Raw genomic sequence first — 13,159 nt, forward strand, 5'->3', positions numbered from 1 at the left:
CTTATGAAACATGAAAGAACATGTAACTCTATGAGGAATTCAATGTTTATTTGATGAAAATTGGTTTTGAAATGGCTGAGATATCCAAAAAAGAGCGATTCTAATAAAGTGTGGGACCCACACTTTATTACGATTGCTTTGTTTTGCTTTGTTTTTGGATGTTTCAGTCATTCCAAACCCGATTTTCACCAAATAAACTTTGAATTCCTCTTAAAATGGTATGCTCTGTACTATATCATAAGTGTTTTCTTGGTATCTCGCAAAAAGTTAGAAGCCCGATTCTCACCTCCACCAATACTGTACTATCCCTTTAAGTTGTGTAAAGTGTTAACAACATTGTCAGAAACAAATCTGATGTTTGGATAGTAGAGTAGCCTCTGTAAAATGTAATACATATGTGTAGTCTTAATGACTAAAAGACGTTGATGGTCGAGTTTGTGCAAAACACACGCTACTATATACATGAACCTATAAATGCAGACTGTATGAGTTAGTATTGATGTAGGCTATAATACATACAGGCAGAAGTTGTGTGGAAGATTACAGAGTGCGAACTGCCAAGAAATAATAAAAAAAATCAATCAATGTACGAGTTTACTAATGGGCACTTGTAGAGTCTGAGAGATTATTAAGGAGTAGTTTGTTGAAGTTACGTGATAAATTAGTGTTTGGAGCAGTTGCTTGTGATCTGGTATAGTCAATGTTGTCAGGACAATGTACATTTACAGGGTGTATGTTGTTTACATTGCTTTTATTTGATGATTAATCATCAAAGGTGAACATTATGCAAGCCTTGTTGGGGATGCTTGTTTTTCAACGAGGGCATAAATATGCATACATTATGCATACATAACACATTCATAACAGATACAAAGACATAATAGCAAGACACGTATGGTACTACACTGTACATGCAAAGATGCAATATCTCTTTGAATCAAAATGCTCTGTTTGTATAACACGTGGATGGCCTTGTTCCACATGTATCCATCTTTTTCATTCATTCATATACATTAATTTACTGCTGATTTTCTCCAATAAACATATTGTCTACAAAATATACACTTCCTTAGAAACATATATGACATACATAAACATTAGTTTTAAGTGATTGCATACACTTTATCCAAAATCTCTCCAGCCTTGCAAATGAATACACTACTGTAAAAGTGGAAATTTTCACGGTGTTCAAATTTTCGCGCATTTCGCGCAACCAGAAACAAGCGCAAAAATAAAAGCACGCGAATATTTTTTCTTGCCATATGTGCCTGTGTGTGATGTCTTGATTTCGCGGAATTAAAAACACGCGAAACTCTTCCGGCCAGACCAAGCGCGAAAAAATTAGTTACACGAAAAGATCCACTTTTACAGTAATTGCAAAATTTCCAGCAGGTACCATTCCTAGTTATCAATATGAAACCACGTATCTGTCACATATAACATAATCATCTCCTGATCATCTATAATACTGATAGGATTATGTATAATGTCTGTTGAATTACACATTTCAAAGGGTCGGGAGACATCGGCCACAGATGAGATTTTGGATTACAGCAGTGGACTTAACTCTTTAATTCATATATTGTATGTAAGGTTGGAACCTTATGTAAGGACAATGGATGTTGACTAATCTAATAAATTGCTACAGCAGCAGACAAAGACAAGGCTGAGTGACACATTTGCTTGAACCCTACATATATCTCATAATAAAAGTATGCATGGCAAGCTCTTTTAATATAGCTTGAGGGTTCAGAGAGCAAGGACGAAAACAATGAACTGAAATTGAGTGGTATAGGCAGTCACACGTAGATCCAGTCTCCCGCCAGACACATATTGGATCAAATTCATAAAAGACACTGAGAAAGGCGGGGATACACTCAACAAAATTTTGTTATCATCTTGGGGATCACTTGTTCATGAGCCTATAGAATTGTCTGATAGCACAGCTAAAATTCAATGAGGTGCAATAATAGAGGCTGCGCAATCAAAGACGAGCCTCTTATTCTGAAACTACGAGAAGCAAAGTTGCAGTCCTTTCCTGTTTGGCAAATGAATTGCAACTTCTTTACATAGACATTTTGGCTGGTGCAGACCACAGCACCCCTGCTTGCAAGAAGTCTGTTCATGTCACCTCTCAATGAAGGAAAACATTCACCATGAACTGCTACAGGTGTGGTCAGTTGGGACACAGAATTGTGGCATGTCCTGTGCTTCCACTCTGATCCCCTACAAAAAACTCTCCATATGGGGCTATCTCACCAAAAACAGGTTAAGATTGTAGTTATGTTGCTCCAAGGAATGTAAACAGAAATGCCCATGATTGCAGTTAGGAAGGAAGGCCATCAGCAGCCTGTAGTGTAGTGTCTCAATATTCAGAAAATAACTTATTTGGCCAAATAAAATGAAAAGCCAATCTGGATGTTATTCCCACAAATGCATGTATTGTGTCATTATATGATTGTGTCATGTAGCTGAGAATTTGATTCCTACAAATGGCTAAAAGGTAAACTACGGAAAAAATGACACTGATTTCTGTTGACTGTTCTCATGAAATGGTGTAATTATCAATCAATTTGAGCAATGTCACCTGATTCGGACTGCGGTAACAGTGATATGTGACCAACATGGTATACAGTAGAAGTGGCCTTCAGTCGCAAAACTATGCATACGTGTCATACATTCCTGTGGTTGTCTGCGGAGCTTCGCCGCAAGAGAAGAGTCGAGTTTGTAGAATCAATACCACAATGAATCAGTTAAGACTCCCTGCTTTCCCACCTTTTGTGGAAATCAACCAGAATCCAGTGCCACAATGGGGTAAGTGGCTTGGCAGTTTTGAGTGATTGATGGTTGGTATATGGGTGTATCAGAGTCCAAGTGAAAGAGAGAACTTCTTCTGGGCTTTGCAGGTCCAAAAGTCGATGAGATCTTTGACACAATGCAAGACGTTGGCCAAGATTCCAACTATGATAAAGCTGTAACTGCTTTGAACAAATACTTCAGCCCCTGGTCAAACTCTCTGTATGAAACATATATTTTCCAACAGGCCAAACAAAAAAGAAATGAATCCAAATATCTTTTTGTCACATTACTCCACCAACTAGCTCAGAACTGCAAATTCCACAATACTGATCGAGAAATCATGACCCAGACTATCAATCATGGGGCATCTCAGAGGTTAAGGCAACAGGCCCTAGCTCTGCAAAGGAGAAGACTTAACTCTGCAACAATTACTGGAAACTGGTAAGATCCCTTGAGGTTAGTGAGCAGCAGGCACATATCCTTGAAGGAAGTAGATCTACTGTCAACTCCATCTCTCATAGCAACAGGAATAGTCCTCAACAGGCAAAAACAGATGCCAAGGCAGAAGATGTGAATGCTGTCTGTTCAAACTTCCGACTCAAGAAGGGGCAGAGACTGCATTTGAGAGGTCATCTAGTTAATCCAGCAGTCAGGACTCACATTCAACCCATTATTTTTTTTGTGGAGGCTCATATCCACACATGGACACTTGTCAGCCAAAGGGCAAGAGTGCAGATCATGTCACAAAGTTGGTCATTTTGAGCGGGTCTGCCACTAAAATAAAAACAGGACAACTCAAAGAAGAAAATATGGGGGGGGGGGGGGAAAAAGAAGTTGAACAACCACAAGAGGGTCAATCAGATAGCCGAAACAGACTCTTCGGACGATAAGTACTCATGGTAGGAGACAATCAGATGGTAGCCTACCACTTGAATCACCTACCCATGACAGAGGTATTCATCGGGCCAACCAAATCAAGGCTGAAATAGATTCTTGCATGACAGTTGTAGGGACTTATTTTGAACCATTTATTATCAGTGTTTTCCCCCTTCTGTTATAACATGTACCACCCCTCTACACACCAATACATCAACCCACACTACATACATATTCACATCCACATGCATCCACGCACCCCACCTATCACTGACACACCACATATCACATGACATTTTCCCGCTCTTTTCACTTCACATCCATTGGTCCCTGTAATACTGAAAACATGCCAAAATCACCCAAGCCTACACATCATTTACATATTATGAATATTTAGCTGTAACCTTTGTTTCCTTATTTGCATGTTTTGTTATGTTGATTCTGTATATGAATATTCATGTTACAACCTGGATTTTTCATGTGAACTCATGCTAAATTACGAAGAATAAACTGGCTACAAGTTAGTTAGCCAGGGGACTCCTTCCAGGTACCACGTGTGTGCTGCTGTAGTCTGCTGTTGGTGTACATGTGATGAGTGCTAGAGAGCTGAGTGAACCCGAGCCTTACAACTGGTGGCAGCGGTGTGTTTTTCTAGCGCTCTTTTCCCCAGAGAAACAGGCAGCGTTGACCAGCAGCCACTAATAGCCAAATTTGAGGCTATATTTTCACCCTTCTTCGATTTTTGGCATTTTACCGTGCTTCATGTGAATTTTGCTCAGCTTTGAAGGATTTTCATCGCACTTTGTTGGATGCAGTTCAGCACACTTATACTGAATTTATACTCCATCCTGCTGTGATTGAAATTCGCCCTTCATCGTGAATTACTTCACTTTTGCCAGGAGTTGGCAGAATTTTGAGCAAAGTGGTGATATTTTGGAATTGTGTTTTCACTGTGAATTCTGGAAGGATCAATTCTACTCTGCTTGGAGTTCGCATGACTGTTACACCGTGACTCTACAGCAGTTGAGAACACCCTGTATATACCTGAAGGCAAGTACCTCATCACTGCAACACATTGTGAGGATAGACACAAGAGTGAATTTTGATAGAGGTGAGCCATTCAGAGTTGTTTCCCCCCTGGAATTTTAACCCTTTGTGTGCATGAGTTGGAAGACTGTACTACATTTTCTCTGCTGTATGAATGCTGGTTTCCCGCTTCTTGTTGCACTCTCCTAATACTTACCTTCTGGTACGAGACTTGTGATGAGGTTGAGTGGACATCCTTAAGTGCAGTAAGGCTGAAAGCATTGGATACAGTACAGCTATTTTTGGTCTCCCTACTTCATTTGGCACACTTTTGATATGAGTACATTCAAACTTGATCTCCCAGAAGTCTTCACGGGAGAAGATGGAAAGAACTTTGGGCAATGGGTACGTAGACTTGAAGTTGCAGCTGAAGTCCTCCCCCAGTCAGAGAACAAGCTTCATCTCCTGCTCCCAACTAGATTGGCAGGTGCAGCGTTCACTGTGTGGGAAAGTATCCCAAGCTCAGATCAGAAAGACTACAACCTAGTAAAGAAGAAATTGGCAGCAGTCTTTGGGAATACCAACTACCTCACAACATTCAAATCATGCATTGACGCACGCAAGAGACGGGGAAATGAATCCCTTGAAGTGTTTGCAGCCGCAATTACCACACTGGTAGAGGAAGCATTTCCAAATTATGATGCTGCAGGCAAAGAGGGTGAGAAGTTCAGACGATTTGTGGCAGGTATTGACAAGGCACTCCAAATTAAAATCCATGAAATGGGAGCAACAACATTTGAAAACGCACTTGACATCGCTGTACGGGTGGAAAGAGCAAGTAGCATTGGCAAGACAGCATTGCAGTCAGACCAAGTAGTCGCATCCACATCTGAGAAAGAGGATCACATGTTGCTAAAGCTTGAGAGAGTTTTACAGCGTTTGGATGAAGTTGAACTCAAGCTGGAAACACTTCAACTGAAATCCAGCCTTCATCGTTCCGGAAGTCCTCACCAGCAACCAACCATGCCACACACGTTAGAACGACATTCCAGACCGAGACACAGATATCTCAACGACCAGTGGTACCAGTCAGCTCGGTCATCCAGCCCACAACGATCACCCGGCCCAGGGCAAGCACATCAAAGTCATTTCAGGTCACCAACCTCGCATTACCACTCACACCATCATCGTTATCGGTCTCCAAGTCCCCCTCCATCTCACCACAGACGACGAGATTTCAATGAACATTGGAGTCCACAACCCAGGTCAAGCCCATCTAGACACAGATCTGATGGGAACAGAAGATCATCTAGCCCCGACAGATACCAATCACAGAGTTCATACTGGGAACAGTACTCCAGGGCACCACACTGGCAGTCATCACAGGGTGATAGACATCGGCAGGACAGAACAGAGCCTCGGTATCCTCACAGGAACCACAGTCCTTCACGAAGAGTACACTTCGATGACCAGGGAAACGATTGGTAGTTGGTGATGAGGGTCAGTCATCAACTACGTCAACACGAGTACAGAACAAACAGACCCAAACCCAAAATCCAGCATGCCAGCCATCCGCTATGTCTGTAGATGACACACGAGGCAGACGTCATCCTTCATCTCCTCCTCCGTACATCCCAGCGATTGTGGATAACACATACATTTTGGCTTTTCTTGATACCGGTGCCCATATATCATTGATAAATTCAGACTTCTACTACTCAATTCCAGAGAGACAACGAAGTCCATTGCAGAAGGCCGCAACCTCAGTTTCATCAGTCACAGGCGAAGCCATCGACACCATTGGCATAATTTCACCGACAGTACATCTTGGAAACAGAGCCATCAAACATCTGTTCTTTATTGCAAGGAACATTACTCACCCCTGCATTCTTGGATGGGATTTCATGTCAAAACATGGTGCCTGCATATCCACCCTTACCTCAACATTCTCCATGCCAGATGTGAGTATTCCACTCGTCGATCGCCATCAACACCAAACTCCATTGACGTGCAATGTTTCGCTTATCGGGAAGGCAGTCCTCCCTGGAATGAGTGAGACTCATGTTCATGGCCGACTGGTACCATCACAGCCTGACATCATCCCAGGAGACTACGATGGAATCTTTGAGCCCTCCATCCATGAGCATCTTTCCATAGCAGGTGCACGGTCCTTATCTCGACCACAAGACGGTGTCATCCTGATCAGAGTGATAAACCCAACACCAGATGTGGTAGAGATACCAGTTAAGACCAACCTTGGGCAATTCCATTCGATCACAGGAGAGAAAGGAGAGGAGTATGAAGTCGTAAATGATGTAGTTGCAGTCACACAACCGAACTCTACTTTCCAAGCTTCATCTATGCTCACCAAATCAGACCTGACCAAGGCGGAGTACGAAAAGGCTGAATGTCTACTTAACTCATGCTCAGACGTTTTCAGCACCTCGGCAGATGATATTGGACAGACAGACTTGACATACCACACTATCACAACCTCAACCACCAACCCAGTGCGGCAAAGAGCATACCGAACTTCACCCACCATGAGACTTGAAATTCAACGTCAAGTTGATGATCTGCTCAGACGAGGCATAATCGAGGAAAGTTTCAGCCCATGGGCAAGCCCCATCGTGATGGTGAAGAAAAAGGACAACACCTTCAGATTTTGTGTGGACTACAGAGCACTGAACGCAGTCACTGTGCGAGATTCTCATCCAATCCCTCGCCAAGACGACTCTATCGATGCCTTGTCCTCATCGTCCTACTTCAGCGTCATCGACCTCTCATCTGGATACTGGCAGGTCCAACTACACCCTGACAGTAAGGAAAAGACAGCTTTCACCACAGGCACTGGCTTATATCACTTCAACGTAATGCCTTTCGGACTTGTAAATGCACCAATGACCTTTCAACGCCTGATGGAACATGTCCTCCATGGATCACATTGGTCTACATGCCTGGTGTATCTGGATGATTGTATCATTCTTGGCAGAAACTTTGAGGAACATCTTGTGAACCTCCGCGAAGTTCTCCAACGGTTCAGAGAGGCAGGACTCAAGCTAAAACCGGCAAAGTGTCAGCTCTTCAAAAAGGAAGTGACATACCTGGGTCATGTGATCAGCCAGACAGGAGTTCTACCCGATCCAGCCAACACCAAGAAAGTGTCAACATGGCCTCGACCAACAAATCCGACTCAAGTAAGATCATTTCTTGGACTTGCATCATTCTATCGTAGATTCATCTCTGGTTTTGCTCAGGTGTCATCCCCTCTCACAGATCTCACCCACAAAGGAAGACAGTTCATCTGGACAGATGAGTGTGAAGATGCTTTTAACCACCTGAAACTGGCCCTCACAAGTCCACCACTTCTTGCATACCCCGACTTTGGCGAAAAGTTCATATTAGCCACCGATGCTTCCCAAGACGCAGTCGGAGCCGTCCTTTCTCAGATGCAGGAGGGAAAGGATCGAGTAGTTGCCTACTACAGCCAGAAGCTGACAGAGACACAACGAAAATGGTCTACCTATGACAGGGAACTCTGGGCAATTGTGTCAGCAATTCGTCATTTCAGACATTACCTCAGAGGCCAGGACTTTACCATCATCACAGACCATCGCCCCCTCTTGAGCTACAACAAGGTCCCAATCCAGGATGACTCATCTGGGCGCAGAGCGAGATGGATAGTTGAGCTGAATGCCTACAAGTTCACCATTACACATCAGAAAGGCACTGCACATCAAAATGCAGATGCCATGTCACGCCTACCAGAGCACTCTCCACAGGCCATCAGTATGGTAAACACACGGTCCTCCACACGAAAGTCATCTACACATCCGCCAGACCAACACGAGACTCAACCCCAGGCAAGTCAAATGACATCCAGTACAGGGCCAGAGAACTTCATCCTCGACAACCACTATGCTGACTTGAAAGACCAACAACAACATGACCAGGATATTCAGAGAATAATCATGTATATCAATGAAGGACATCATCCAACGGTGAGAGAAGTTCGTCGACAGACCCCTCGTTTACGGCGTCTCATGTGGCAATTTCCACGTCTCGTCTTAGAGAATGACATCTTGTATCGAAGACGGCAAAACAATTCAGGGTCAACTACACTACAGGCAGTTATACCAGAGTCTCTAGTCCCTCAAGTCTTGGAAGAGATCCATGGCAATCCATCCTCGGGACACTTTGGCACCCAACGCACGCTACATCGGGCAGAATCAACATGCTACTGGCCATTCATGCACAGAGACATAAGCAACCACTGCAAAACATGCATCGCCTGTGAGTCAATCCGACAACCAAATCCCAAACACAAAGCCCCACTCCAGAACATCAAGACTGATCACCCCCTTCAGATGGTCTTTGCCGACATTGCCGAACTCCCAACTTCACGAAATGGTTACCGCTACATACTGGTTGTCGTCGACCACTTCAGCAAGTACACCAACATCTACCCCATGCGAGACCAAACAGCCCAGACAGTAGCCAAAATCCTGTTTGAAGAGTATGTCAAAGAGCATGGAGTTCCTGAATCTCTTCACACAGACCAAGGCAGGCAGTTTGAAGCCAGAGTAGTTCAGGATCTCTGCCAAAAGCTGGGTATTCGGAAGTCACGGTCCTCACCATATCACCCCCAAGGAGCTGGCATTGTTGAAAGAGCGAACCGAGTGATAAAAGATCAACTTGCAAAGTACATAGCAGGCCAAGGAGGAGACTGGGACAAGCACATACATCAACTCCAACTAGCATACAACACCAGTGTCCATGCCAGTACTGGTTTAACGCCATACTTCATCATGCACGGGCGTGAAGCAAGAACCCCAGCCACTACCACATGCCCAGTTATGACTCAACCATACGATTCACAGCACGAGTACGTCACCGACATATGTTCGCGACTGAAAAAGGCCTTTCAGTATGCCCAGCAGAATGCAGACCAAGCCCAACACCGACAGAAAAGAGACTACGACACATCTACCAGAACCATCAGGTATGCACCAGGAGATCTCGTTTGGCTACACGATCCTGTTAAGGCAAGGCATAAACTAGAGCCAAACTGGAAAGGACCATACAGCATCATCGCAGCATCACCAGACAGCTTGGACTACAAGATAGTCGACATCCACAACCAAAATTGGAAGAAATTGGTTCATCACAACAGACTCAAACTGTTTCGATCCAGAGCCTTTCTACAGAGTAAAGGACCACCAGTGTCACATCCTCCTTCAGGTGACCAGAGTAAGCAACAAAATCCCAGCACCCCAGCATCATCATCACCTGTAAGTGACGAGAGGAGACCCACAATTTCCTCTCCATCATATACTTCACTTCCTGCTTCGATAGAGGTACCATGGTCAGCCATCACCCCAACTCCAGCTGACCAGTTCCAGCCCCGAGATGATCAGCAGATTCCAGGTCAACGCCAGGTTCACCCAGCCGACCAGTTCCAGCCCCGAGATGATCAGCAGACAGCAGGTCAACACCAGGGTCCCCCCGGCAGAGACGAGACTGACCAACAGCCTAGGTCAGACTCGGCTCCACGACATCAACGCCATGACCAATCCATCCATCGCCAGGCGGCAGACGATTCTGACCATTCGTCACGGTCAGAAGAGTCTAACACACAGCCACCAATCCAACCGGTTCGACTTCGAGCTGAGCCGGACGATGCTGAACGACCACGCCAGCAGGTCAGGGAGCAGCAGACGCACCACCAGCCCATCCAGCACCTCAGACCAGGCCAGATCAACCTACCTGAGGGACGAGTACATCGCCACCAGCCCATCCAGCACCCCAGACCCAGCCAGATCAACCTCTCTGAGGGACGAGCACATCCCCTTGCCCACTACAACCAGGGACCACAACCTCCCCGGGAAAGCTCCACCGGCCCGGACGTCGACGACCACCAAGGCAACATCCCACCACAACCACCCCAGGAAAGCTCCACCGGCCCGGACATCGACGACCACCAAGGCAACATCGGGCAATCCACACCGCAGCAACGGGTATCTGGTGAAACAGCGCACCAACCAACCGCAGCCCGAGCACAGGGAGAAACCAGGGAAAGACAGGTTACCCAGACTCGTTATGGTAGACAGATTAATAGGCCGCAAAGATTTCGAGATTTTGAAATGTGAGATGTTTGCACTTATTAGAAGGAGTGGTTAGATTTTGCCAAAATTGTAATTACTGTGATAATATGAAGTTTGAAAAAAAAAAAAAGTAGAAAATAGGAGCATTAAGGTGCATCAGTTTGTTTATGTTAAAGTTGTTAGCAGTTAGTTTTTTGAAGGCAGTAAGTGATTAATGGTGTTTGAAAAGCACTATTAAAGTGAGAAGAGTATTAATTGTATTTTGGGTGTATATAGGGAGATGAACCAAAACTATTGATTTTATTTTTGGTTTTGAAATTTTTATAGTATGAGAAACGCCACAGGAAGGTAACTGGTTAACACAGAAAAAAAAAAATAAGCAAATTAAAATTAGAGTAAATGATAGTATATGAATTGATAGTGTTTGTATAGCACAGTGTTTGTATAGTGCATAACACAAGGTGATAATACTTTGATGTGTTTATATGCTGAAATAAGTATGGAAAAATGGGTATGGAAAAGAGAATTGATTAGTTATGAGAGGTAATTTAGTGTGTAATTTAGATAAAGTGGATTAAGAAGTGTTGTTAACAGAAACAGAATATTGGTTGTGAACAGAAATGGAATATACTGTCGTTAACAGAATATTAATTGTCAGGAAGGAATATATGTTACTGTGTATATTTTGATTAGGATAGAAAGACGGAAGATGAGAAGAAAGTGATGAATTTGGTTAGGGTAGGAGACTGAGAAAGTGTATTTATACAGGAAAAGTGATGTTTAGTGTTATAGTATACGTAGATTAGTGATTTTGGAAGGAGGATAGAAGATGAGTAAGCGCAGTGTATAAAGTTGATTTGAGAAGAAATAATAGCAGTTTGAGATGATGGAAGGAGTATTTAAAGAAGAAGGAATTGTGTTTTTGATGTGATCAGTGCGATCAGTTTGACAAAATAGGATATATGTTTGATTTCATTTTTTTTTGAAAAAAAAAAAGTATAAGAAAATGAGGACATTTTATTTTGTAAGAGGAAGACTGATTTGTAGGGACTTATTTTGAACCATTTATTATCAGTGTTTTCCCCCTTCTGTTATAACATGTACCACCCCTCTACACACCAATACATCAACCCACACTACATACATATTCACATCCACATGCATCCACGCACCCCACCTATCACTGACACACCACATATCACATGACATTTTCCCGCTCTTTTCACTTCACATCCATTGGTCCCTGTAATACTGAAAACATGCCAAAATCACCCAAGCCTACACATCATTTACATATTATGAATATTTAGCTGTAACCTTTGTTTCCTTATTTGCATGTTTTGTTATGTTGATTCTGTATATGAATATTCATGTTACAACCTGGATTTTTCATGTGAACTCATGCTAAATTACGAAGAATAAACTGGCTACAAGTTAGTTAGCCAGGGGACTCCTTCCAGGTACCACGTGTGTGCTGCTGTAGTCTGCTGTTGGTGTACATGTGATGAGTGCTAGAGAGCTGAGTGAACCCGAGCCTTACACAGTCAAAATGAGGAAAGCTGTCCCTGCCTATGTCCAGACCTACAAATCACAGCTACATGTATATGCATACCAATACGGCTCAAATTCCCCACTGCCAGTGAAAGGTGTGATTCCTGTACAAATCCACTCGGAAAATGCATTATGCTATGTAGATTTCCATGTAGTCCAAGCCAAGAGAAATCTTCTGAGCTATGCAATGGCAAACAAGCTAAACCTGATCACAATCCACCAGGTTTCGGATCATCACATGATGACTGAAGACACTACATCACGATACTCAGGCACGTTTGAGGGTATCGGAAAGGTGAAACACAGAAAGATCAAACTGCACATTGACGAATCTGTGCAAGCCAAATAATAGAAATGCAGAAGAATACCCTTCCACAAATGGAAAAATGTGGAGACAGAACTTCAAAGACATCACTGAAAAGATTGAAGGTCCAACTCCTTGGGTGAGTCCCAATGTGGTTGTCCCCAAATCAGGAGGCTCAGTCAGAATCTGCATTGATGTGAGGGAAGCCAAGAAGGCCATCAAACGTGAACGTCATCAAGTGCCTACCCTACACAAGCTGATCGAGGACTTGAATGGCTCCTGCATATATTCAGCACATTAGATTTGACTGCAGGCTATCATCAATTTCAGCTAGATGAATTGAAGAGGTATATATGTATATCACTACCAGTACCTTTAGCACACACATGGGAATGAGGATGATGCTTACAAAGCCAACCCAATGAAGATCCATACACTGGTTGACACATGGGCATCTGTCATCCATTACACATATGTAATGTGCACCCAACAGTGTACA

This window comes from Diadema antillarum, unplaced genomic scaffold (assembly GCF_040938485.1).
Source record: "Diadema antillarum isolate AM-2024a unplaced genomic scaffold, OU_Dant_1.0 seq00001051_RagTag, whole genome shotgun sequence".
Lineage (NCBI taxonomy): Eukaryota > Metazoa > Echinodermata > Echinoidea > Diadematoida > Diadematidae > Diadema > Diadema antillarum.